Below are 27718 nucleotides of genomic sequence, written 5' to 3' on the forward strand. Positions count from 1 at the left end.
CACACTAAACACATCTTTGAAAAGAACAAACCAATGTATAGTGTTAAATATTTTCATTAATTAAGCTTTTTTGAGAAAATATGTTTTGATATGAATTTTTGTTATTTGTCAAGAATCTTGATTTATGCATCACAATTTGCTAAGATATGTACTCTGCTTACTTCTTGATATCATGTAGCATTGTCAGACATCATCTTTTGTCTACAAATCTACACATGTATAAAATTTTTCATTCCAACTTATTCAAGTACATTTAAAAAGATGCATAGCACATCTTCAGTTTTCTTAATAGCTCTCACAATATCACCTATGAAATTTTAAAGTGGAGCAATTGTCTTACATGTAAATCTGTATATATATGTGTTATCTGTATATATATGTGTATATATATATTTATACAGAATCTCACTTTTCTACACATCATGGTTTAGAAATTCTATATTTTATTTGCCAAATTTTTTGCCTATTTTAAAAAGAAAAAAAATATAGCCTTTTCTTTTACCATAATATTTCCTCTATTTTGATTTAGTTACATTGCATGAATTACAAATAAAAGTGTCTGCAATGACAAACATCTCCACAGCTAGACATTTCAACACAAGCTTTTTCCTTTGGTTATAGCTGCAGATAGAAAACTAAATGATTGCTACCTTCCTCAACTCTTCTGTGAAAATAATAATATTTTAGTCAGTATTTAACTCTTACTATTTGGAATAACATTCACAACACTAACTCTTGTATATAAATTTCCTCTCCATCATCCTTATGTGATTTCACCTCTTTCTATGTCTTTATGTTCTGTTCTACTGATCCACTGTACATTCTTTTCTCATTGTTTTTAGTGTCCTCAATTGTGTGACTTTATTGGAGAGGTGGGAAGAGCTCAATGGATATTATTAATTTATATAAACTTATTTTCTTGAATTAATTTGATATTATGAAACATCTGGATTAGTGACTGTTACTTTATACTCATCTAAACAACTGATACGTTAAAGACAAAAGTCATTCTTACATATATAGAGAGAATAGGATGCCAAGAACTCCAGACAGACCATTCAAATTTGCTTTCAAGGCTAATGAATTCTATGTGCTTTCCAACAGCAAAATCTTCTGTTTACACAGGTAATTTTTTAAATCACCTTTACATGGAGTGTGCAGATATGCCAATAGACATAGAAAAAAAATTTTATTTAACCTAATAATCTTGAATTAACCATAAATTTTCTCAGGTGACTTTAGATATATTCAAAAATATGAGAAATGTGAAAGTAGATAAAATTTAAGTTTAAGGCCTTTAAATGGTCAGAATATTGTGTCAATGACCCTTTTGTGTTTTTTTCCTCCTTGGAAAAAAAAAAAACATCTTTTTGAGACAGGGTCTCTCTTGCCTAGGCTGGAGTGCAGTGGCACAGTGACAACCCACTGCAGCCTTGAACTCCTGGTCTCTAGCAATCATCTCATCTAAGCCTCTTTAGTGTCTAGGACTATAGGTGCACACCAACACACCCAGCTATTTATTCATTTATTTATTTATTTTGAGATGGAGTCTCACTCTGTCACCCAGGTTGAATTGCAGTGGCATGATCTTGGCTCACTGCAACCTCCATCTCCTGGGTTCAAGTGACTCTCCTGCCTCAGCCTCCTGAGCAGCTGAGATTACAGGTACCTACCACCACACCCAGCTAACTTTTTGTATTTTTAGCAGAGATGGGGTTTCACCATGTTGGCCAGGCTGCTCTTGAACTCCTGACCTCAAATGATTCACCCACCTCAGCCTCCCAAAGTGCTGAGATTACAGGCATGAGCCACCGCGCTGGGAACACCTAGCTAATTTCTAAAATATTTTTGGTAGTGACCAGTTCTCACTGTTGCCCAGGTTGGCCTCAAACTCCTGGGCTCAAGCCATCTTCCTGCCTTAGCCTCCCAAAGTGCTTGTGTTACAGGTATGAGCCACTGCACCATCGCCTATGTTTTACACCTCCCTGTTTCCATGTTCTTTGCCACTTCACTTGGATTTGCCCATTGCTTGACTCTGGGTTTGGTCATGTGGTTTGTTTTGACCAACTAAATGTTAGCCAATATCACGCAAACAGGAGTTTGAAGTGTGCCTATATGATTGGGTTCTTTTCCTCTCCCATTCTTCTATTAATACCACAAGAACATACCCAGACTAGTCTACTGGAGGGTAAGAAATGTGAGGTATATCTGAGTTGCTCTAGTCATCCCAGCTGTGCGCAGCCTAGATAAGCAAATAGGCTAGTTAACCCCCAGACACATAAGTAGGCCTAGCCAAGAACAACAAAGTCACCAACTGACCAAAAGACAATTGATGAGATGATTGAAACTGAGCATTGCTTATTTGTATCATGCTTTTTCTGGTATTGTTTAAATTTTAAGGTATGTTTTTGTGAAACCTTAATACAAATAATGATTTAATTTAAATTTTAGATTTTTAAGATGTTTTCACAAAACTGCATCTGTCCTAATTAATATGCTTGCAAATTAAAAATAAATTTAAATAAAAAGCAATTTTATCACCATTGGGTAATTTTAACATTTATATTTAATATGAACACTTCCATGTAAATTGTAACTGCAGTGTGCACTTCATGATAGCAGCAGTTGTTTACTGATGGATTTTTGTCCTCAGCTATTTTGAGGGCTAAACCCCAGTGGGGACTTCGTCAGTGTCAATACCTATTAATAATTGCTGACAAATAACCAACACCTCAAGAGCAAGTTTCCTGTTGATAACTTGTGAAAAAAAAAACTTATGGTAACTTTGACATTATCTTAATTTTCTTGCAATGTATATTTCATTGGATATAAAAAAGAGACATCGTCTATTTCAGTAAAGTACATGTGATTTTGGCAGAGAGAATGAAGAATTTTTCCTAATGTACTTTTTTTGTGGTTGTTGTTTAAATATGGCTTTTTGAGGGGAAGAAAGTGCATCTGGAAAACACTAGATAAGCTCAAGTGTGACACCAAAGTAAAGATATTCTATTAGCAAAATAGGCTTTTTGTAGAACTTTACAAAATGGCATCTTCGAGTGTGTGTGTTTATTCATAGCATTCTCCTCTTCCGTTTCTTTTTTTTTTTTTTTTTTTTTTTGAGACGGAGTCTCGCTCTGCCGCCCAGGCTGGAGTGCAGTGGCCGGATCTCAGCTCACTGCAAGCTCCGCCTCCCGGGTTCACGCCATTCTCCTGCCTCAGCCTCCCGAGTAGCTGGGACTACAGGCGCCCGCCACCGCGCCCGGCTAGTTTTTTTGTATATTTTAGTAGAGACGGGGTTTCACCGTGTTAGCCAGGATGGTCTCGATCTCCTGACCTCGTGATCCGCCCGTCTCGGCCTCCCAAAGTGCTGGGATTACAGGCTTGAGCCACCGCGCCCGGCCTCTTCCGTTTCTTTATCAAAGGTAGTAGTGCCTAAGGTAACAAAGTGAATGATCAGAATAGAAGCCTCTAGGAGACTAAACATAAAAGGACTTTTTCTACTGCTTCCCTACTCCCCACAAGATACCAGCCAAAATACAGTATAGCCAAGATAATAAATCACTTTTTAAACACAAAAATTTCTTCTTTGGAATGGTATGTCCTTACGAAATCACAGAGGAGGGTTCCGTGTAGACATAGCCTTCTTAGAATAAATGAGATTAGTTTTCTTATGAAGGGTGGCCATAACTCATAGGTTTTTATTCTCTCAAGAAAATTGTATATTGTTATATTTTGGAGAGTAAAATAAAAGTTGAATTCTCTCTCCACTTAGAATATAAAAAGTTGCCATTGACTGTCACTTTCACTCAAACAAAAAAATGTATATAAGCAAAAAAAGCATGTGTGTGTAAATATACATACACACATATATACACATATATACTTTTTTTAGAGAGAGAGAGACTTAAATCTACCCATATCAATAAGAAAGATGCTATGAGTATATTAATGGTAGAAAGTAGACTTTAAGACATCTAGGAAAACAAAGAAAAATGTGTTGATGAAAGAAGCTATTAAACTGATAGCATAGCAGTCTTGCATGTGCATACTTTTCAATGACGAGTTTTATAATGTATAAAGAAAACACAGAGAATTGAAGAGAGACAAACTCATGATCATAATTGAAGACTTTAATATCTGTTTCTCGGTAATTTTTAAAACAATTAGATAAAAACTGACAACTATAAAGATTTCAACACTATCAATCTACTTGACCTTATTAACATTTATGGAACACTATATCTAATAATAATACATATTTATTTGAAATATATGGAACATTACATATATACTAAATAATGAATCTGGTCTCTCCTTTTCTCTCTCTCTCTCTATATATATTTTTAAATTAAATTTGTAGTCCATATTTTTGTTACTATCGCTATGTAAACATTTAGTTTTCACCACTGAACTACCTAGTACCATGATAACATTTTTATTTTTTATTTTATTTTATTTTTCCATAAGTTATTGGGGTACAGGTGGTATTTGGTTGCATGAGTAAGTTCTTTAGTAGTGATTTGTGAGATTTTGATGCACCCATCACCCCAGCAGTATACACTGCACCATATTTGTAGTCTTTAATCTCTTTTAATCTCTTTTCCCACTTCCATTCTTCCCTGCAAGTCCCGAAAGTCCACTGTACTATTCTTATGCCTGTGCATCCTCATAGCTTAACTCCACATATCAGTGAGAACATATGATATTTGGTTTTCCATTCTTGAGTTACTTCACTTAAAATAATAGTCTCCAATCTCATCCAGGTCACAGCAAATGCTGTTAATTCATTCCTTTTAATGGCTGCATAGTATTTAATCATACATATACATATATACACACACACACATATATATACATATGTGTGTATATATATGTATGATGGAATATTATGCAGCCATTTTATATATATATATACACACACACACACACACATACACACACACACCCCCCCCACAGTTTATCCACTTGATGATTGATGGGCATTTGGGTTGGTTCCATGATTTTGCAATTGTGAATTGTGTTGCTATAAACATGCATGTTCAAGTATCGTTTTCATATAATGACTTCTTTTCCTCTGGATGAATACTGAGTAGTGGGATTGCTAGATCAAATGGTAGTTCTACTTTTAGTTCTTTAAGAAATCTCCATGCTATTTTCCATAGTGACTGTACTCGTTTGCATTCCCACCATCAGTGTAGAAGTGTTCCCTGTTAACCACATCCATGACAACTTCTACTGTATTTTGATTTTTTGATTATGACCATTCTTGCAGGAGTAAGGAGATATCCCATTGTGGTTCTGATTTTCATTCCCCTGATAATTAGTGATGTTGAGCATCTTTTCACATGTTTGTTGACCATTTGTATACCTTCTTTTAAGAATTGTCTACTCATGTCCTTAGCCCACTTTTTGATGGAATTATTTTTTTCTTACTGATTTGTTTGAGTTTGTTGTAGATTCTGGATATTAGTCCTTTATCAGATGTATAGATTGTGAAGATTTTCTTCCACTCTGTGGGTTGTCTGTTTACTCTGCTGACTGTTCTTTTTGCCGTGCAAAAGCTCTTAAGTTTAATTAGGTCCTAGCTATTTATCTTTGTTTTTATTAAATTTGCTAATGGGTCCTTGGTCATGAAATCCTTGAATATGCCAATCTCTAAGAGGGTTTTTCCAATGTTATCTTCTAGCATTTTTACAGTTTTAGGTCTTAGGTTTAAGTCCTTAATTTATCTTGAGTTGATTTTTGTATAAGCTGAAAGATGAGGATCCAGTTTCATTCTCCTACATGTGGCTAGCCAATTATCACAGCACCATTTGTTGAAAATGGTGTCCTTTCCCCACTTTATATTTTTCTTTGCTTTGTCGAAAATCAGTTGGCTGTTAAGTATTTGGGTTTATTTCTGGGTTCTCTATTCTGTTCCATTGATCTATGTCCCTATTTTTATAACAGTACCATGCTGTTTTGGTGACTATAGCCTTATAGTATAGTTTGAAATCAGGTAGCGTAATGCTTCCAGATTTGTTCTTTTTGCTTAGTCTTGCTTTGGCTATGTGGGCTCTTTTTTTGATTCCATATGAATTTTAGAATTGTTTTTTCTAATTCTGTGAGGAATGATGGTGATATTCTGATGGGGATTGCACTAAATTTGTAGATTACTTTTGGCAATCTACATTCTCAAAATTGATTCTGCCTATCCATGAGCATGGAATGTGTTTCCATTTGTATATGTCATCTATGATTTCTTTCAGCAATGTTTTGTAATTTTCCTTGTAGAGGTCTTTTGACTCCTTTGTTAGGTATATTCCTAAGTATTTTATTTTTTTTGGCAGCTATTGTAAAAGGGGTTGAGTTCTCGATTTTATTATCTGCTTGGTCGCTGTTGGTATATAGAAGAGCTACTGATTTATGTACATTGTATCAGGAAACTTTGCTGAATTCTTTTATCAGTTCTAGGAGCTTTCTGCAGGAGTCCTTATGGTTTTCAAGGTAAATGATGATATGTTTGCTGATCATATCAGCAGCAAACAGTGACTTCCTCTTTACTGACTTGGATGCCTTTTCTTTCTTTCTCTTGTCTGATTTCTCTAGCTAGGACTTCCAGTACTACGTTGAAAAGGAGTGGTGAAAGTGGACATCTTTGTCTTGTTCCAGCTCTCAGAGGGAATGCTTTCACCTTTTCCTCATTCAGTATTATGTTGGCTGTGGGTTTGTCATACATGACTTTTATTACATTAAGGTATGTCCCTTGTATGCCAATTTTGCTGAGAATTTTAATCATAAAGTGTTGCTGGATTTTGTCCAAGACTTTTTCTGCGTATATTGACATGATCATGTGATTTTTGTTTTAAATTCTGTTTATATGGTATATCACAGTTATTGAGTTGTGTATGTTAAACCATCCCTTCACTCCTGGTATGAAACCCACTTAATCATGGTGGATTATCTTTTTGATATGTTGTTTCATTCAGTTAGCTACTATTTTGTTAAGGATTTTAGCATCTATGCTCATCAAGGATATTGGTCTATAGTGGTTTTTTTTGTTTTGTTTTTTTGTTTTTTGTTTTGTTTTGTTTTGTTTTGGTTATGTCCTTTCTTGGTTTTGGTATTAGGGTGATGCTGACTTCACAGAATGAATTAGGGAGGGTTCCTTCTTTCTCTAACTTGTGGAATAGTGTCAAAAGGATTGATGCCAATTCTCTGAATGTCTGGTAGAATTCTGCTGTGAATCCGTCTAATCCTGGCCTTTTTTGTGCTGGTAATTTTTAAATTATAATTTAAATCTCACTGCTTGATATTGGTCTGTTCAGGGTATCTAATTCTTCCTGATTTAAGCTAGGAGGATTGTATTTTTCCAGAAATTTATCCGTTTCTTCTACATTTTCTAGTTTATGTGCATAAAGGTGTTCATAGTAACCTTGAGTGATCTTTTGTATTTCAGTGGTGTCAGTTGCAATATCTCCTGTTTCATTTCTTAGTGAGGTTATTTGGATTTTCATCCTTCTTTTCTTGGTTGATCTTGCTAGTGGTCTATCAGTTTTATTTATCTTTTCAAAGAACTAGCTTTTTGTTTCATTTATCTTTTGTATTGTTTTTGTTGTTGTTGTTTTAATTTCATTTAGTTCTGCTTGATCTTGGTTACTTCCTTTCTTCTGCTGGGTTTGGGTTTGGTTTGTTCTTGTTTCTCTAGTTCCTTGAGGTGTGACCTTAGATTGTCTGTTTGCAATCTTTCAGACTTTTTGATGTAGGCATTTAGGGCTATGAACTTTCCTGTTAGCTCTGCCTTTGCTGTATCCCAGGGGTTATGATAGGTTATGTCATTATTGTCATTCAGTTCAAATAATTTTTTAAATTCTGTCTTCATTTTGTTTTTGACCCAATGCTCATTCAGGAGCAGGTTATTTAATTTCCATGTATTTGCATGATTTTGAAGGTTCCCTCTGGAGTTGATTTCCAGTTTTATTCCACTGTGGTCTGAGAGAGTGCTTGATATAATTTCAATTTTCTTAAATTTACTGAGGCTTGTTTTATGGCCTATCATATGGCCTATGTTTGAGAAAGTTGCATTCACTTTTGAATAGAATGTATATTCTGTGGTTGTTGGATTAAATGTTCTGTATGTATTGTTAAGTCCATTTGTCCCAAGGTATAGTTTAAATCCACTGTTTCTTTGTTGAATTTCTTGATGTCCTGTCTAGTGCTGTCAGTGGAGTATTGAAGTCCCCCACAATTATTGTGTTGCTGTCCATCTCATTTCTTAGATCTATTAGTAATTGTTTTATAAATTTTGGAGCTCCAATGTTAGGTGCATATTGTTTAGAACTGTGACATTTTCCTGTTGGATACGGCCTTTTACTATTACATAGTGTCCTTCTTTGTCTCTTTTAACTGATGTTGCTTTAAAGTTTGTTTTGCCTGATATAAGAATAGCTACCTCTGCTCACTTTTGGTGTCCATTTGCATGAAGTGCCTTTTTCCACCCCTTTACTCTAAGTTTACATGAGTCCTTATGTGTTAGGTGAGTTTCCTGAAGGGAGCAGATAGTTGGTTATTGAGTTCTTATCCATTCTGTGTTCTGTATCTTTTAAGTGGAGCATTTAGGCCATTTACACTCAATGTTAGTATTGAAATGTGAGGTACCGTTGCTTTCATCGAACTTTTTGTTGCCTGTGTATTTTGTGTTTTGTTTTTTTGTTTTTGTTTTTTAACTTGTATTTTTGTTTCATAGTCCTGTGTGATTTATGCCTTAAAGAGATTCTGTTTTGATATGTTTCCAGGATTCGTTTCAAGAGCCCGGAGTCCATCTCCAGGCTGAGGACTTGAAAACTTGCCTAGGGCTATCCACCTCCCAGCTGCAAAAGAAAAGGGCTTTAGTTCTTCCCTGGCCTTAGAAGTCTGCATGCTGATTTGTGCCCAGCCTTCAGTTCTGGCCACAAGGGTTCTTGCCGCATTCAAGTTGTGACAAAGTTCAGCTAGAGAATTCCTTCTCCCTGTGAAGTTTTACGTCCCGCTCCTCTGGCCACCCTCCCGAGGGATCCCTGTAGTGCCAGGTAGGAATGGACTGCTTGGGGACCCAGCAAGCTCCCAGCATCTTTCTGCTGTTTCATCTACCCCTGTATTTCGCTTGGCTCTCTAACTTTACTCAGCTCCAGGTAAAGTCAGAAATGTCTCCCACAAACAGACCTTCAGCCTCTCCAGAGGGAGTGTGTGTTCATTTCCAGAGAGGAAGATCTGCCTTTCCCAATTCCACAGTTGGGACACTTAACAGCATTTGGGGTATCTCCAGGGTCCTGAAGGAGCAGTCTGCCTCCTTCAGTTGCTCTGTAGGTCCGCTCATGGTTGCTGGTTTGCTCTTGCAGTTGATCTGAGCTAAAATTCACAATGCAAGCCTCCACATTTTGCTCTTTCCAGAGCTGCAATCTAGTTCTGCCTCCCATCTGTCATAATCCTCCTTTTCTTTTCAATATATATTAAAGGACTCAAATAAAACAGCATATTCTCTAATCATAATTAAGACATAGATACATATATAAAAGTTTTTAAACAGTAAGAAATTAAGCAAAATAATTATAAATATCCTATATGTCAAAGAATAAATCACAAAAGGAATTATAGGATATTATTAATTCCATAATAATCAAACCACATCCTACAAAAAGCTGCAAAATTCAATAAGAGCAGTAATTTGAGTGAAATTAACAGTGTGTACAATACAAAAATAAAAGGTCTAAAATCAATGATAGAAGCTTTTAACTTAAGAAGAGCAAAATAAACTCAAAATAAGGAGAGGAAATAAAATTTTGAAAAAAGGACAAAATAATTGAAACATAAAATTAACAATGAAGGAAAATTTCAAAGCCTAAAGTTGGTTCTTTAAAATGATTAGTAAAATTGGTGTAGTTTAGCAAGATTGATCATGAAAAAGATAGAGGTAAAAATAAATTACAAACACTAGCTATAAAATAAGAATTGATGTACTTCATATGAAAAGAAAAGGATAATGATGGGATAATATGAGCAACTACTGATTAAATAAAACAGTAAAATAAAGTTTAAAAATCTTATTAAAACTAATGCTAAAAGAACAAAACTAAATATCTAAATAGCTGTATAGCTATTAAATATATTGAATAGATGATGTAAAAAAAATCCTTATTACAAAGAAAAACCCAGAATCATATTGATTCATTGGTAAAGTCTATAAAATACTTGAGGAAAAATAACACCAAAATTACACAAATATTCCAAAACATGGATGAGGATGAAACACTTCTTATGCTGTTTTACGAGGCCAGCATAACCCCAGTACCAAAAGGTCAGCCATTTTAAACTATAAAAGAAAAACCATACAGGCCAATATCTCTTTTGAATTTAGACACAAATACTGTCAATAAAACATAATCAAATTCTATACAGCAATATACAGAGAAGATAACATATCATGATACTCATGTAGGGTTTTCATAGGAATAAATATTTTAAAAATCAAAGTCAATAGTGGTAATTTGCCACATTAAGAGAAATAAAGAGAAAAATCATTATTATGTCAATAGCAGCAAAAAAATGATTTAAAAATATACCTCCATTCCTGATTGGAAAATTTTATATATATATAAATCTGTGTGTGTGTGTGTATATATATCTGTGTGTGTGTATGTGTATATATCTGTAACGCAATAATACAAGGGAACTTTCCTAATATGATATTAGACATTCATGACAGACCTACAAAAAACATTCTCAACAATATAGGAATATAAATTATCTCCATTTCCATGTATGATTATACCGCAGGTGCTGCCTATACAATAAGGGAAAAAAGTTAAAATACGTAAGTTGAACATATGTAAAAGTCCCTTACTTAAAATGTACATTATTATCTATAAGAAAACCTTACGGATTGGCTGGAAGCTATGGCTCATGCCTGTAATCCCAGCACTTTGGGAGGCTGAAGTGGGCAGATCCCCTGAGGTTGGGAGTTTGAGACTAGCCCGACCAACATAGAGAAATCCCGTATCTACTAAAAATACAAAATTAGCCAGGCATGGTGGTGCATGCCTATAATCCCAGCTACTTGGGAGGCTGAGGGAGGAGAATCGCTTGAACCTGGGAGGTGGAGGTTGTGGTGAGCCGAGATGGTGGCACAGCACTCTAACCTGGGCAACAAGAGCAAAACTCCATCTCAAAAAAAAAAAGGAAGAAAGAAAAGAAAAGAAAACTTTATGGCTCAACAAGAAAAAAAAAAACCAACCCTACCAGAATTACTAAATGTATTTAGCAAAGTTGCCATGTGCAGGTTATTATATAAAAACAATGAATTTTCTAGCAATAAATCAATATAAATAAAGCAATATAAATTACCTGATATTAAATATAATGACAAACTTCTAAGATCTTTTCACCAAAACTACAAAACATTACTGATGAAAATTAAAGAGCTAAAGAATTAAAAAGCTAAATAATATATATATCATGATTATTGAGACTGGAATACTCAATATTGTTATGATGTTTATTCTCATCAGCTTAACCTTTTTTTGTGGAAATTGGTGTGCTGATTCTAAAACTACATGAAAATGTAATGGATATAGATTAGTTAAAATAACCTTGTAAAAGAGAAACAACATAGTGCACTTTTACTATCTGACTTCAGTCAGATAGTAAAGGCTTTGTTACTATAGTCAATATTGGCATACGAATTAAAAAGAAGGGAACAAAAAGATAATCCAAACATGCTGTGTGCATTTATAATCAATTAAATGTTGACTTAGTCAATGTGAAGGAGAAGATATATCTTTTCAATAAATGGTTCTGGAACAATTGGATATATTAATCAAAAGTATTTTTAAGAATCTTTTTATTATTTTTATACAAACTCTTACATCACAGCTCAAAAAAATCTGTTTAAGATGAATCTTAGACCTAATTATAAGCACTACCCATAAAACTTCTAGAAGAACAAGGATTACTATTATGGCTAAGGTTAAGCAGAAATGCATTAGAAAAAAAGAAAAATAACTATAAAGGAAAAAATGATAATTTGACTTCATATAAAATAAACATTTGTTCTCATCTAAATAGAAAATCAATAGAAAAGCCACAGACTACAGGAGGTGAAACACTTAAAAAGCATATATATGGCAATTCACTAATATCGAGAATACATAAAAACTTACACAAGTCAATAGTAAAAATATAAATAAGCCAATTAAAATTGGCACAAACTTTATAAAGCAACTTTAAGTAGGAATAAATTTAAAAAGCACGTGAGAATGCATGACATCAATTAGAACTGAGAAAATGCAAGTTAAAACGTTATTGATATACAATCTTTTCCCACTAGAATGACTACAGGCAAACTGAAAAATTCTGACAAAGGTGTGGAGTCACAGGGAGTTTCATACATTGCTGTTTAAAATAGAAAATGCACAACCACCTTGCAAGACTGTTGGAGAATTTCTTGAATAGGTAAATATTTCACTACTAGGAATCTACCTGATATAAATAAAAACATATGAACTCAGAAAGACATACAAAAATGTTCATAGCAGTCTTATTTATAATAATTATGTGAACAAGCCAACTGTCCATTAAGAGGAGAGTGAATAAACACACTGTTACAGTCATACAATTAAAAACTCAAAAATAAAGATGAAATAATTAGTGATAGACCTAGTGACATGAATGGATTTTAAAACATTATGAGCAAGAAGAGCTGCACACACTTACAAAATGCGTTGTACTACTTCATGTATAATGCTTCTAAGAATAATCCAGCAAAAGCGACCTATGGTGAACATGTACATCCACAAACAAGCACAAATCTACTAGATTTTTTTAAAGTACAGTATTTATGAAGTCTTTATGAGACTACAAAAATGTGAATATGTGAAGCCTTTATGTGAAGCCTTTATGAGAGTACAAACATCTGTTAGTTTTCTGCCAAAACTCATTTTTATGAACGATTGACAAATACTTCCAGGTCATGAAAGAGGTTTTGAAATCTGGTCTTTGTGCACATTGTTTTGCTGCATATTTTAATGTTTTACAGTGAGATTACGAAATAGTAATCTAAATATTCCCTCCATCTATTCTCTACAGTGCTGCCACAGACAGGGTTTTATGTCACATCCAAGGAGTGTTGTTAGGTAACAACAGATGTACTTCAACACTTTTATCCATTTGAGAAGATTACCATTGTTGTACTGGAGGCGTATAATGTTTTTATAAAGCTATCTAGTTGAAAAATGTGTTATCTTTATTTCAAGGTGACCATTCACTATGTTCTTCCAAAGCTTTAAGGAAGGCTAGATATAAACTTCAGCTGTGACTAACACCAAACAGAGAATTCTTTGACATCTGTGCCAGCTGTTCCTCCATTTGAACACTGTTTAGTTTTTGAACTGATGAAAAAATTTCATCTGTAAATGAAGCAATGACTTTGTATTTGACTCTCTTTTTTTTCATTAAGGCAGTGCATAGTGGCAGCTCATTTATTTTTTTAATATATATTAAGTTCTGGTATACATGTGCAGAATGGGCAGGTTTGTTACATAGGTATACATGTGCATGGTGGTTTGCTGCACCTATCAACCCGTAATCTACATTAGGTATTTCTCCCAATGCTATCCCTCCTCTTGCCCCCCACCACCCGCAGACCCAGTATGCAATGTTCACTTACCTGTGCCAATATGTTCTCATTGCTCAACTCCCACTTATGGGTGAGTACATACAGTGTTTGGTTTTCTGTTCCTGTGTTATTTTGCTGAGAATGATGGTTTCCAGCTTCATCCATGTCCCAGCAAAGGACATGAACTTATTCTTTTTTATGACTGCATAGTATTCCATGGTGTACATGTGCCACATTTTCTTTATCCATTCTAATATTGATGGGCATTTGGGTTGGTTCCAAGTCTTTGCTATTGAGAATAATGGTGTAATATCATTATGTGTGCATGTATCCTTATAGTAGAATGATTTATAATACTTTGGGTATGTACCAGTAATGGGATTGCTGGATCAAATGGTATTTTTGGTTCTAGGTCCTTAAGGAATCGCCATAGTCTTTTCCACAATGGCTGAACTAATTTACACTCCCACCAATAGTGTAAAACCATTCCTATTTCTCCACATTCTCTCCAGCATCTGTTGTTTCCTGATTTTTTTAATGATTGCCATTCTAACTGGTGTGAGATGATATCACATTGTGGTTTTGATTTGCATTTCTCTAATGCCTAGTGATGATGAGCTTTTTTTCATATGCTGTTGGCCGCATAAATGTCTTTTTTTGAAAAGAGTCTGTTCATATCCCTCACACACATTTTGATGGGGTGTTTTTTTCTTGTAAATTTGTTTAAGTTCACTGTAGATTCTGGATATTAGCCCTTTGTCAGATGACTAGATTGCAAAACTATTCCTTAGAAGAAAAACAAACAAACAGAAAGCAATAGCATCAACATCAATAAAAAAGATGACCATGCAAAAACTCCTTCCAGAGGTCACCAACAGCAAAGACCAAAGGTAGATAAATACACGAAGATGAGAAAAAAAGAGCGCAAAAAGGCTGAAAGTTCCAAAAACCTGAATGCCTCTTCTCCTCCAAAGGATCACAACTCCTCTCCAGCAAGGGAACAAAACAGGATGAAGAATGAGTTTGACGAATTGACAGAAGTAGGCTTCAGAGGGCGGGTAATAAACTCCTCTGGGCTAAAGGAGCATGTTCTCACCTAATGCAAGGAAGTTAAGAACCTTGATAAAAGGTTAGAGGAATTGTTACCTAGAATAACCAGTTTAGAGAAGAACAAAAAATAACCTGAGGGAGCTGAAAAACACAGCACAAGAACTTCACAAAGCATATATAAGTATCAATAGCCAAATCAATCAAGTAGAAGAAAGGATGTCAGAGACTGAAGATCAACTTAATGAAATAAAGCACAAAAACAAGATTAGAGAAAAAAGAATGAAAAGGAATAAACAAAGCCTCCAAGAAATATGGGACTACATAAAAAAGACCAAACCTACGTTTAATTGGTGTAGCTGAAAGTGATGGGGAGAATGGAACCAAGTTGGAAAACACTCTGCAGGATATTATCCAGGAGAACTTCCCCAACAAAGCAAGACAGGCCAACATTAAAATTCAGGAAATACAGAGAACACCACAAAGATACTCCTTGATAAGAGCAACTCCAAGAAATATAATCATCAGATTCACCAAGGTTGAAATGAAGGAAAAACATGTTAAGGACAGTCAGAGAGAAAGGTTGGGTTACCCATAAAGGGAAGTGCTTCAGACTAACAGCAAATCTCTTGGCAGAAACCCTACAAGCCAGAAGAGAGTGGGGGACAATGTTCAAAATTCTTAAAGGAAAGAATTTTCAAACCAGAATTTCATATCCAACCAAACTAAGTTTCACAAGTGAAGGAAAAATAAAATCCTTTACAGACAAGCAAATGCTGAGGGATTTTATCACCACCAGGTCTGCCTTACAAGAGCTCATGAAGGAAGCAGTAAATATGGAAAGGAAAAACTCGTACTAGCCACTGCAAAAACAAACCAAAATGTAAAGCCCATCAGCACTGTGAAGAAACTGCATCAACTAATGGGCAAAATAACCAGTTAGCATCATAACGACAGGATAAAATTCACACATAAGAATATTAACCTTAAATGTAAACAGGCTAAATGCCCCAATTAAAAGGCACAGACTGGCAAATTGGATAGAGTCAAGACTCATCAGTGTGCTGTTTTCAGGAGACTCATCTTACGTGCAAAGACACACATACGCTCAAAATAAACGACTGGAGGAAGATTTACCAAGCAAATGGAAAACAAAACCAAAAAAAAGCAGGGGTTGCAATCCTAGTCTCTGATAAAACAGACTTTAAACCATCAAAGATAAAAAAATTCAAAGAAGGGCATTACATAATGGTAAAGGATCAAAGCAACAAGAAGAGCTAACTATCCTAAATATATATGTACCCAATCCAGGAGCACCAAGATTCATAAAGCAAGTTCTCAGAGATCTACAAAGGGACTTAGACTCCCAGACAATAATAGTGGAAGATCTTAACACCCCACTGTCAATATTAGACAGATCAACAAGACAGAAAATTAAGAAGGATATTCAGGACTTGAACTCAGCTCTGGACCATGCAGACCTAATAGATATCTACAGAACCCTCCCTACCAAATCAACAGAATATACATTCTTCTCAGCACCCCATCGCACTTGACTATCTCTTTTAGACTAGGATATATGTATTTCATTTCTGTGTATTGAGAAAATAAAAGATATTAATTGATAGACTGATAACTAGTAGTGTTTTTAGAACAATAAAAGTAAAATCTTACAAATTATATCTCATTAGCTTAGTCGCTGTAATTACATGCTGGGCAGTCAGTTTCATAAATTCAAATGTGTTATCGCTCAGCATATGATAGTCTCTCACATTTTGAAATGCTTGAGTTTTTAGCATTACTGCTAATACTTGGCGTTTTCTGTGATTTCCTTGCAGGTGTTACAATACAGCTTTGATTTTTAACTTAGAGTGACAGAAAATTTTTATATAAGAGTGTCATTGCGGACAAAATTTCTGAAATTCATGATTTTAGAAATTGGTGCTTAGTTCTAATATTTCAATGCCAATGTCTAATTTAATATTTATATTGTTAAACTGTATCAGCATGTTACTGAATTAAGAAATCATTTTTGTCTATTTATTCTCAATAAGGACATCTATGGTGATTTGCGAAAGACAATGTCCTAATTATTTGTAAAAGTAATTTGAAAAAAAAGGTATAGAAAAACACATAGAATGCATTGTTAGGAAGCTTGACTCTAACCGAGACTTTCAAGGATGTTCATACAATAGCCTGATATTTTAAAATGGGAAGTATTTTTATTGTAAATATTTTTAAAATTTGTGGGTACATAGTAAGTGTTTGTATTAAGTCTTTTCAATGCAATGAGACAAAAAGCATAAAAAGGTTTGAGAAAGTGTGGAAAACATCAACCTCAGGCCAACCTACTCTCAATGTTGTTTTTCAAAGAAACATAATGGTAATTCCGTTAACATGGAAGGTAGGTACTTGGTCACAGGAAAGACAATGCAACTCATGCAGTATTAAATTTTTTGTAATGAAAATGATAAAAAAAATTCCTTCAAGAAGATGGAAAATACATAAATAAGCTTTAAAAAGCTCAAATTTGAGGAGAATATAATTGAAGAATAAATTGTAGAATTCTGCATGATTTCCAAAGCTATGGAAGCCCGCAATTTAAAATCAAGACAAGAAAATAATCACAATTACGTTCTTTTTCTAGTTATATTGAATGACTTTCATTCAACTGTAAATTCTACCCTCACAACCTGCAGCATCTATATTATGCAGCTGTTTTAACGGGTGCCTCATGGATTTCCATTAATATGTTCAGCCAATTAACACGTGCCATGTAAATTATCTTTCCATTTTATTCTATTTCTCTTCTTTCCCCATGACATTATTTGCTGTGGCATCCCTCTACAAGAAATAATGATTTGTCACCAGGGCTCCACAGTGGTCCTGAGTTGTGCAGAATCATTAAGGCACTGAGACTGCCTTGAGTTTCATTCATAAGTATATAGAATATCTCCCTTATCTTCAGCCGCCTATATTTGACACAATCACAGACACCACAAGAGGAGGGCTACTGACCCACTACTGCAGAGATACTGTAAATGAAAACAGTAAAAACAGTAGCTTCTATTGCTCTTTTTTACTTTTTTTTTTTTTTTTTTTTTTTTTGGAGGAGTTTTGCTCTTGTTGCCCAGTCTGGAGTGCAATGGCATGATCTCGGCTCACCCCAAACTCCGACTTCTGTGTTCAAGTGATTCTCCTGCCTCAGCCTCCAGAGTGGCTGGGATTACAGGCACATGCCACCATGCTCAGCTAATTTTGTATTTTTAGTAGAGACCGGGTTTCTCCATGTTGGTTAAGTTGGTCTCAAATTCCCGACCTCAGGTGATCCTCCTGCCTTGGCCTCCCAAAGTGCTGGGATTACAGGTGTGAGCCACCTCACCCAGCCTGCTCTCTTTTACTCTTGATCTCACTCTTCCATTTTATCTTCTTTTCTAATCACTAATTAAGACAACTGAGCAGTGCAGGGCTGGAAGCTAACCTCAAGTTGTCTTCTCAGTCTTCTGTAATCCTATACCCTACATTTTGTTTTTCACCAAAATCTTATTGGTTTTGTTTTCCAATGTATTGAATCTTGTCTTTAAAAATTACTTTTTCCAAAATTGTATTTCACTTTTCCTATGTATTTGTATTCTATACATTGAATCCTATGTATTCAAATATAAAATTCCTTTATATTTGAAAAGCTGTGATGAATCAAATAATCAATTACTTATTGTGTCTCCACAATATATTCATCACTGTGTAGTGGATTTTGAAAATGTAAGAGAAGTACAATGTCCGTGTTGACAAATAGTTTACAATGCACACTGAGAAAGAAGCGGAAAACAGGCATAACTATTAAAATCATGTAGAATTGAAGTTCTGCACTTTATAGAAAAATTAGTCACTATAAATGAGATGTAAATTATCAATTATAAACCATAAATTTAATAGTTTGAAACTATTATACATGAGAGACAAATTTTAAATCATAATATAAAAAACTATTACAAATAAAAATATGATGATTCAAAGTATGAAAGATGGTTTTGCAAAAGAAATAGCATTTAATTTTAATATGATGGCTAATCGAATATAGATGGCTTTTATTTAGAGATAGAAGAAGCATAGAATAATTCAGAAACTTCCAAGAATATGTATGTCATTAATATGTAAATAATTCACTGAGTATTGGCAAAAAAAAAAAAGAAACAGCATTGATTCTTAGTGAGTCAATCAATATATTCTATGGGGAAAAAAAGACCCATGATAGCCTTCTTTCTTCAGGAAGGTAAGGGCAATAATATTTGCCAACCACTTTGAAAAAACAGGCCAATTTACCATGGTTGCCTTGAGAAATCAGCTAATGACTTCCATAAGTGTCCTTTGTGTGAAATGAAGACTTTAATATGACATGACGAGGCTCCAAAGAAATACTAACATATTAACTGCACCAATCTAATTATACTAGAAGAACAAGTTTGGTAGAGTCCTAGGCTACTATCTTAAAAAGCTGAAGTTAGAATGTCTTAATCTGTTCACAGAGGTACAGCACGAGTGGTTTTTACTTTGAGTTAACATTGAGGGTTCCAGCTTTAATACCATATTATTTATTTTCTATTAGTTATTTTGTATATCATATACAGTTAATGTAGTAGAGTAAAGAAAAATTCATTTTTGAAAAGTTAATTTGAAAATACACTCTTTTATTTGAATGGCTTACTCTCTTTAAAATACATTTTAAATGGTAAAATTGCTCTTTCTGTGAAAATAAAATTATGACGGAGAGACTAAAATTCTTAGTATTTTTAAAGTTATGCTATCAATAGGTATAATTAAAACACATAAGATCTAAGGATTATGTAGTCATAAGTATACATATTGTACATCTTATAGCTTTAATCTCATGTTAACATTTAAAATAATCATTGTCACTTTTAAATTTTAAGTAATTGAGATTAGTGCAAAACCAAGTGATTTTATTTTGATAAAACATAATTTGTTACATCTTAAAGTACTAATATTTTCTAAACCATAACTTTATTCTATGTATCAAATTGACTAACTTCTAATTTGTAAATTCTGAAATTAAGTAAAATAAGTTATAGTGTATTACATTCTAAAATTTTGATCTGAAAGCCAAAATTTCCTAGTTTTGAACTAGTTCTTCATAACTTTCTAAGTAATTAGCATTTTTGTAAATCTCAGAATTCATTGGTACTTGTTTGTCTTATTTTATATATTGTGATTTGTAGAGATATATTAATCAAAAATATATACAAATAAATTATTATATCATTGTATAAGTATATTTTTGTTAGATATTAAAGTAATCTTTGTGTTTTATATTAGTTTTCTGAATGCTTGTAAATAGTTTAATTGGTTCTGGAAATTAATCTGTGATGGCCAAACATTGGTAGTTGCAATAAATTTACTCTGTGTTGTAGGCTAAAACATGATATCCCAAAAGTCAAATTCCTGGAAACCTATTTGGAAGAAAATTGGTTTTGTAAATATGATTATGTTAACAATCTTGAAATGTGGAGATAATTCTAGATTATCTGGTGGTCCCTAAACTCAATGACAAGTGTTCTTATAAGAAAAAAGCAGAGGAGGATTTGAAACAAGTATAATACAGAAGACACAGAAAGGAAGAGGAGGCAACATGATCCTGGAGTCAGGATCAGAGTGTTGTGGCTATAAACCAAGGAACCAGGAACCATATAGAAACTAGAAGATGCAGAGGTTGAATTGCCTCCTGGAACCTCTGCAAGAAGTACAACACTGCTGACACCTTAATTTCAGAAATCTGGCCTCCAATACTATGAGAATACATTTATGTGGTTTAAAGTCACCAAGCTTATGGTAATTTGTTATGGAAACCACAGGAAACAAATACATTATCTAAAACATCAAAGTTGATTTTTTTCAAGTAACCTAATGACCTATTGTTTCATTTCTTTCAGAAATTCTTACTATAGTACTTTAGGGAGCAAAATCCACATCAGAAATTTATATAATACCACAATGGATGACTTCCAGCAGTAAGAGAATACTCTATTTCCAGGTAAATATTAAGGCTTTTATTCTTTCAAGCAGATCTTCTTAACCTTGACATTATGAACCTTTTCAGCAGAGAAGATAATTCTCCACTGTTGGATGTCCCATGCACTGTAGGCTTTTTAGCAGCATCCTTGACCTCCATCCATTGGGTGCCAATGGCAATTTTCACTTGCAAAAGTAAAAAATGTCTCCAGATGCTGTCAGACCTCCACTGGTGTTCAAATTCTCCCCTAATTAAAGAGAACTATGAAAACATTACTGAAAATGTACCTAGTATTTGGGACAAATTTCTCACTAACTTTATTTTCAAATATTTTATTGTCCAAAAAGGGAAAAACATAATCTATGAATGTCCTTTTCTTCAATGTGACCTTAACAAGGCTACCTTTGAGAGGTGGGGGTCAGTGTTTCATCATGTGTGTATGGGTAGATTTGTGACTACAGTGGAAGTGAAGCTGCGTGACTTTCCAAGCTATTTTATAAGAGACAATACATCTTCCTCTTAATTTTCTTGAAATGTTTGCTTTTGGAACCCAGCCATCATCCTTTGAAGAAACCCAGGCAGCCTATAGACAAGTATGTGGAGAGGAAGCAAAAAACCCCGGTTTCTAGTCCCAGCGGAAGTGCCTGGTGACCTTCAGCCCTATTTGACAGCCACATGATTGAGCCATCTCAAAGGTAGATGTTCTGGCCCTCAGTTGAATGACAGCAGCTGATGCCACCTGCGTCAGGGATGTGCTGTCCCTACCAAGCTCTTTCCAATTGCATTTTTGTGAGCAAAATAACTCATTTTTATGAGTTTAAACTGCCAAATTTTGAGGTGCATTGTTATGTAGTGATAGATAACAAAATCATTATCCCAGTATGCTAAAATACTCAATAAAAAGAGAGGAGCTTTCAAGGAAGACTTTTCAAATATTATATTTGATTTTCCCCTTTCTTGCTGGCTTTCTTGCTCCTTCCCTTCCTCCTTTTCTTCCTCCCTTTCTTTTTTTCCTTTGCTACTTTCTTTTTCTTTCAAGCTTTACAAGTTTGTCTTGTACATTGTTGAATACTGATTAGATTTACTTGTATATTTACAAGTGGCTTATAATACAGATGACAGTGTTTACTTTTATGCAACTGTAATAAAGTTCAATCAGCTGTAATGCATCCCACTTAATGGAATACTCTGTGCATCATAGTCCTCCTAACATCTTCCACTCATCCTTCAAAACACAAAACAAGTGAAGTCCTTTCTGGGACATCCAATTATAGTTGATTGCTCTAATTTTGTACTGCTAAGACATACATATTATGTCATTTGTTGCCTTTTGATCTCTTTTTCTTGTATATAGACATAGAACTTGAGAATGGAGACTTCATTGCATTCTGTCTTTACATTCTGGGTTCAATAGAATGTCAGATCTGTAATAAATATAGAATAATTGAGCCTGTGATTTACCAAGTTCAACATTGAGAACTGGTCATAAAAATTGTGTGTGGTATGAATGTGAATGAGTAAAATAATAACTTAATGTAAGTCAAAGTCATATAATTGGAAAGGTTGTGATTACCAAGGTCGTAGGAAGACAGAATGAGTGAATGACAAACTGCACAGTTTACCCAGTAAGAAGTTTCACATTTCCAGATCATTACTCATGTGCTGAATAGCAAGGATAAACATAAAACTGCAATTAGGCAATTATGCTTGAAATAAGATCATGTGTGTATATTAAACTACATAGTATCAACTAAAGCAAGTGTTGCTCTTCAAAATATTGTGAAAATTTTGAGACAAAGTGAATTTAGAAAACACTGGAAGTAAATAAATCCAGGTGTTAAAGTAAATACTATGAATTAACAAAACCTAGAGAAATAAGATTTTAGGGAAATGTTTATTTCTAAAAATAGATACATGTCTATGCATTTGTTTACCTCCGATTATATATAGTTTGAGTCTAAAATCTAAGAATAATTTTTTTCCCTGGGATGTGCATGAAAAGATACAAAAATCCAATCATTCAGTGATCAATACAATATGTATATTTATAATTATCTCAAGACTTGGTCTTGGGATATTTTGTTATTTAAAAAGCCTCTTGGTTTCTTCCTTTCTGACTTTTTTTTTTAACTTTCTGAAAATCAAATACTTAAGAATTTTAGAAATACTATATTACATTGAGACTTAATAAAATTACAGGTGAAAAAAATAAACAAAAAGTTTAATTAAACGTATACATTTTGTCTCTAGGAAAACAAGTGGTCTTTGAACAATGTCAAATTAAGTTGTTATGTTGATTTGTGATGTTATGATGACGTAAATGGCCTCTTACAATACATAACTTCCAGAGTAAAGCAAAAATATGTAATTTATAAATTTTATCACATTAAATTTCACATTTTCATAAAGAATTCATTGTATGATTTTAATTTGTTATATAAAAAATACATAAATATTATTTTTATAAGCAAATTAGAGAGTTGAACAATGCTAAATTATTTCCCCCTTGTGATAATGCCCATTAACTAATTTTAAGTTATTGAATAGCTGGCTGATTTAAAGTATATGACTTTAAAAGACACTTCTGAAATCTGTCCCCCAACCCAAATTAGCATTTGTTACATGCCTGCGCTCTTACAATTTCTTTGTTTGATAAACTGCATCCTATTCAGAAGACCTCATGCTTGACATAGTATTGAATATGTATTTTGTTGATTTTGAAAGACTCACAGCTGGGATGCTATTCATAAGTAAGCTGAAAGAAAATACTACTACTCCACATCATGTAGTATTTTTCAGATTCACAATAGTATGTAAATTTTAAGTAATTATTACTCATAACAATCATAAAAATGCTATTTTCTCTTTCCAGATGGACAAATAATCTTAGACCATAAATTGGAGAAATAACTTAAAATGAATCACTTAATGTCTTTTTGTTTATTATTACTTTTTTAAAACCTCTCTCATTATCTACTCTTACTTTATCAGGAAATCAACCACACACCTGATTTCTTGAATAATGAAATGAAATATCTGAATCTTTAAAGTATAAGCTTTTTCTTGTTCTTTATTACCACCATTTTCATCTTTTTAAAGAAAGGCATCAACTTAAATATATTATAATAGCACTGAATTGGTCCAATTAATTATAACATGGAATGGTGAAAAAAAAATCATGTTCTGATTTTGTTGTTTTGTTAGATCTTTTAGAGATCTGAAGATATACCCTCACCCTATAACTCACCATATGTTTATGGATTTTCTTTTCTTTTTTTAGTTTCTGGTTTAGGAAATAAGAGGAAAATAACTAATTGCAATTATTGTTATTTCTCAAATATACTGCACTCATCTCTGCATGTACATTATGCATTTATTTCAATGGAATTCAAACATAATTTTTCTCCAGCAGATGTAATATGAAATGCTTGCAATTCTGTTTTAAATGTTTTCTTAAGCTTTCTGTTTAATGTTACATTAAATGATAAGTCTGTGTATTGAAGGCTTTTCTAATGAGATATTAAAATTATGATTGATTGTTAACACTTCCAATCTAACCTACTCCAGAAGTTGATTGAAAGAAACAAAACTCCTCCCTGCTTTGAAGTAGATACCTAGTGTGGGAAAAACAGTGAGTTTACATACTCCACAATAAAAATGAAAAGGAATCCATATCTGAAATTATTATGAAAAATGCAACAAAAATATCACAGTATCATAATAATATTGTATAATATTATTTTGTATAGCTAATACTGAGGATTCATTTGCCTCTTTTGGACTAGTCCCCATGTCTCATAGTGTTGTGAAACTTAAGCCTTATTGCTTATTAAAAAGATAATACTAAACTAGCATTACAAGGTGATTTATTCCTCATATTTAAAAGTGCCTAGATGTTTGCTCAAGAAAAATAAGTCCCATCTGCCATCTACAATCCATATAACAACATATAAAGCTCAAAAAGTAATTGGAGAGCTGATCCAGCCTTCTCCAGACTGCCTATTGATCCTATAATCTGCCATTTCTTTAGATTCTAAGCAGCTTGCTATGCTTCTCGGATATATCTTTTCAGCTATGTTATAAAGAGTAAGATTAAAGTCTGGTCACTTCAACCACCAGTATATAGAAGTCACTAACTAAAATGGTTTTAAAGACTAGGCACTTGCTTTGATGTACCAGGAACAAAGGGTAGGAATCACATATCTTAAGAAGTTAAAATTTTGCCACTGAATATTGACACTTTTTTATTGGGTGTTACTATTGTACATCCTAATATCTTGGTATAAGAATTAAAATAGGAGTGTTTACAAAAAGAATTAATATATTTTAGGCAACCGCACTTAAGAGATACTTTTTAAATTAGTTCTCAAAGTATATTTTCTTTTGTTCTGAGAGTATTTCATCTCAATATACATATCTTTTTATATGGTTTACTAAAAAAAATTTCAAATTGGTTTAATTTTTCTGTTTTATAACTTGTTTGCTTTGTTACTTTGAATCAATAACTTACATATTGTTATTCACCACTATACCTCAATGGGGGAAAACTGAACTCACCAAAAAGATAACACTAGATTTCAATAATCAAAAAGATGTATTTCTGTGTGTGTGTGTGTGTGTGTGTGTGTGTTTATATGTATATATGTGCAGCTACAGAGAGATAGGTTATAAGTATGTGAGTGGGAGGATAAGTGGACATGTATGTGTTTGTTTATAGCAATTATTCTAGAGTTACTTCTTTTAGACTAAGGAAATCCCTAGGTGATTCATTTGCAATAGGACAGCATTTCCTGAAAGTTGCACTAAAGAATACTAGTTCCAGGGGATATATTTATATATATAGCCAAATCATTTGTGACTTAATCACAATTTGGGAACAAAAGAAAATATTTTACTATTTGCTTCAAATTATAATGAATTTGGATCATTTGTCATTTAAATTAAAAATAAGGAATATTTCAATAGGAAAAATGTTGCCTATGTTTCCAGTGATGACAGATAAGAACAGGAGATATTAGCAAATAATAATCACATATAGAGGCAGGGCACAGTGGCTCATACCTGTAATCACAGCCGTTTGGGAAGCAGAGGTAGACGGATCACTGGAGCCCATTACGCAACATAGCAAAACCCTATCTCTACAAAAAATATATATATAAATTAGCCATGTGTGGTGGTGCAAGCCTGTAGTCTCAGTTACGTAGGAGACAGGCAGAATAACTGCTTGATCCCAGAAGTAGAAGCTACGGTGGGCAATAATGGTGCCACTGCATTCACCTGTGAGTGACAGAGGAAGAGTCTGTCTCAAAAAAAAAAAAAAAGCATATAGTGACTTTTATTTTCTAAAGGTGTAAAAGAGTAAGGTTAAAAAAAATGGTAAGAGTGAGCTGGGTATGGTGGCTGACACTTGAAATTTCGCCAACTCAGGAGTGCTAGGAAGTTGGCTTCAGTCCAGGAGTTCAAGACCAGTCTGTGCAACAAAGTTGAGACTATCTCAAAAAATAAAAAAAGAATGTGTTTGAAATGAATGGTACAGACAGGATTTTAAAGGTAGTATAAGAGTATGATATGTTGAGGTTACTTTCAGGCATGCAAATTGTTTGTTAGCCTAAAAAAGAATTACGAACAAGGAATATTTTGTATATTATTTTCCAACTTTAAATGCATAGTCATTAACATCACTTTTTCAAAGTTTTTTAAAAAGCAATGTTACTTAGATGTTCAATATAGTTTTCATAGATAATAAAAGGCAAATGCTGGAAAGGAATAGATTTTAGTGCTCCAGTAGTGGAGTAATAAAGCATCAGTCTTAGTGCATATTTTCATTTTTTATTTTAAAGACATTCATCTATGTTATGAGTTTTTAAATGGCCAATCATTTTTATGTGTAATGTCACAATATTTTTTATCCAGGAAATATATATAACTTTTCTTGGCTATTTAAATACCTTCCAAGCAGTTCATAAAAGTACTTCAAGAAAAATTATAATTTTATTTCAATATGTATTAGGTTGTCATTCATGGTTCCAGAAAAGGAGTTATGCTCACTCTCACTCTATAAAATATGTAGACATTCATCTTAGTTTCTAAAAGCAATAAGAATAGAAAGACCTCCAAGTTTACCAAACTCTACATAATCAGAAAGTAGTTATTTAAAAATTGTCTGCAAAGAACTAAAAAATGCTGAAAAAGAAAATCATATTGACTAATCTGATGTTTAGCCCATATTAGTACAATTTTTATTTTATTTTATTTTTTATTTTTTTATTTTTTTATTTTTTTTTTGAGACGGAGTCTCACTGTGTCTCCCAGGCTGGAGTGCAGTGGCGCGATCTCGGCTCACTGCAAGCTCCGCCCCCCGGGTTCACGCCATTCTCCTGCCTCAGCCTCCCAAGTAGCTGGGACTACAGGCGCCCGCTACCGCGCCCGGCTAGTTTTTTGTATTTTTTTAGTAGAGACAGGGTTTCACCATGTTAGCCAGGATAGTCTCGATCTCCTGACCTTGTGATCCACCCGCCTCGGCCTCCCAAAGTGCTGGGATTACAGGCTTGAGCCACCGCGCCCGGCCACAATTTTTATTTTTTTATTTTTTATTTTTTATTTTTGCATAAACAGAAATTCTAATGTTGTAATAGCAGCACTTCAAATAGCACTTAAGCTCTGCCCTTGGAGGAAGTGCAAGAATACGTAAATCCAGCACTATAGCTGGAGGAGGGTAAAAACCACATCTCCAGGACTCAGGTTCCCAGAGTGAGTGGGTCTAGGGTTTGACTTAATCAGGACATATGTGCATGCTCCTCTACCACACCCCCTCACAATGCTAACAAACCTCCAGTAAAACTAAACATATAATATGTGGAGAAGGGCCATCTCACGTGCACACTCTTTCAATACCTGCTTGCCCACATAAGAATAGATGTCGGGGCTGGAATAGTTGCTTACCAAGAGATAAAGAGCCTGCACAACCTGTACTAGACTTATCGTATGTTGTGAAGATATCTTTCCCAATACAGACT

Source organism: Papio anubis, chromosome 10, assembly GCF_008728515.1.
Source record: "Papio anubis isolate 15944 chromosome 10, Panubis1.0, whole genome shotgun sequence".
In the NCBI taxonomy this organism is placed as follows: domain Eukaryota; kingdom Metazoa; phylum Chordata; class Mammalia; order Primates; family Cercopithecidae; genus Papio; species Papio anubis.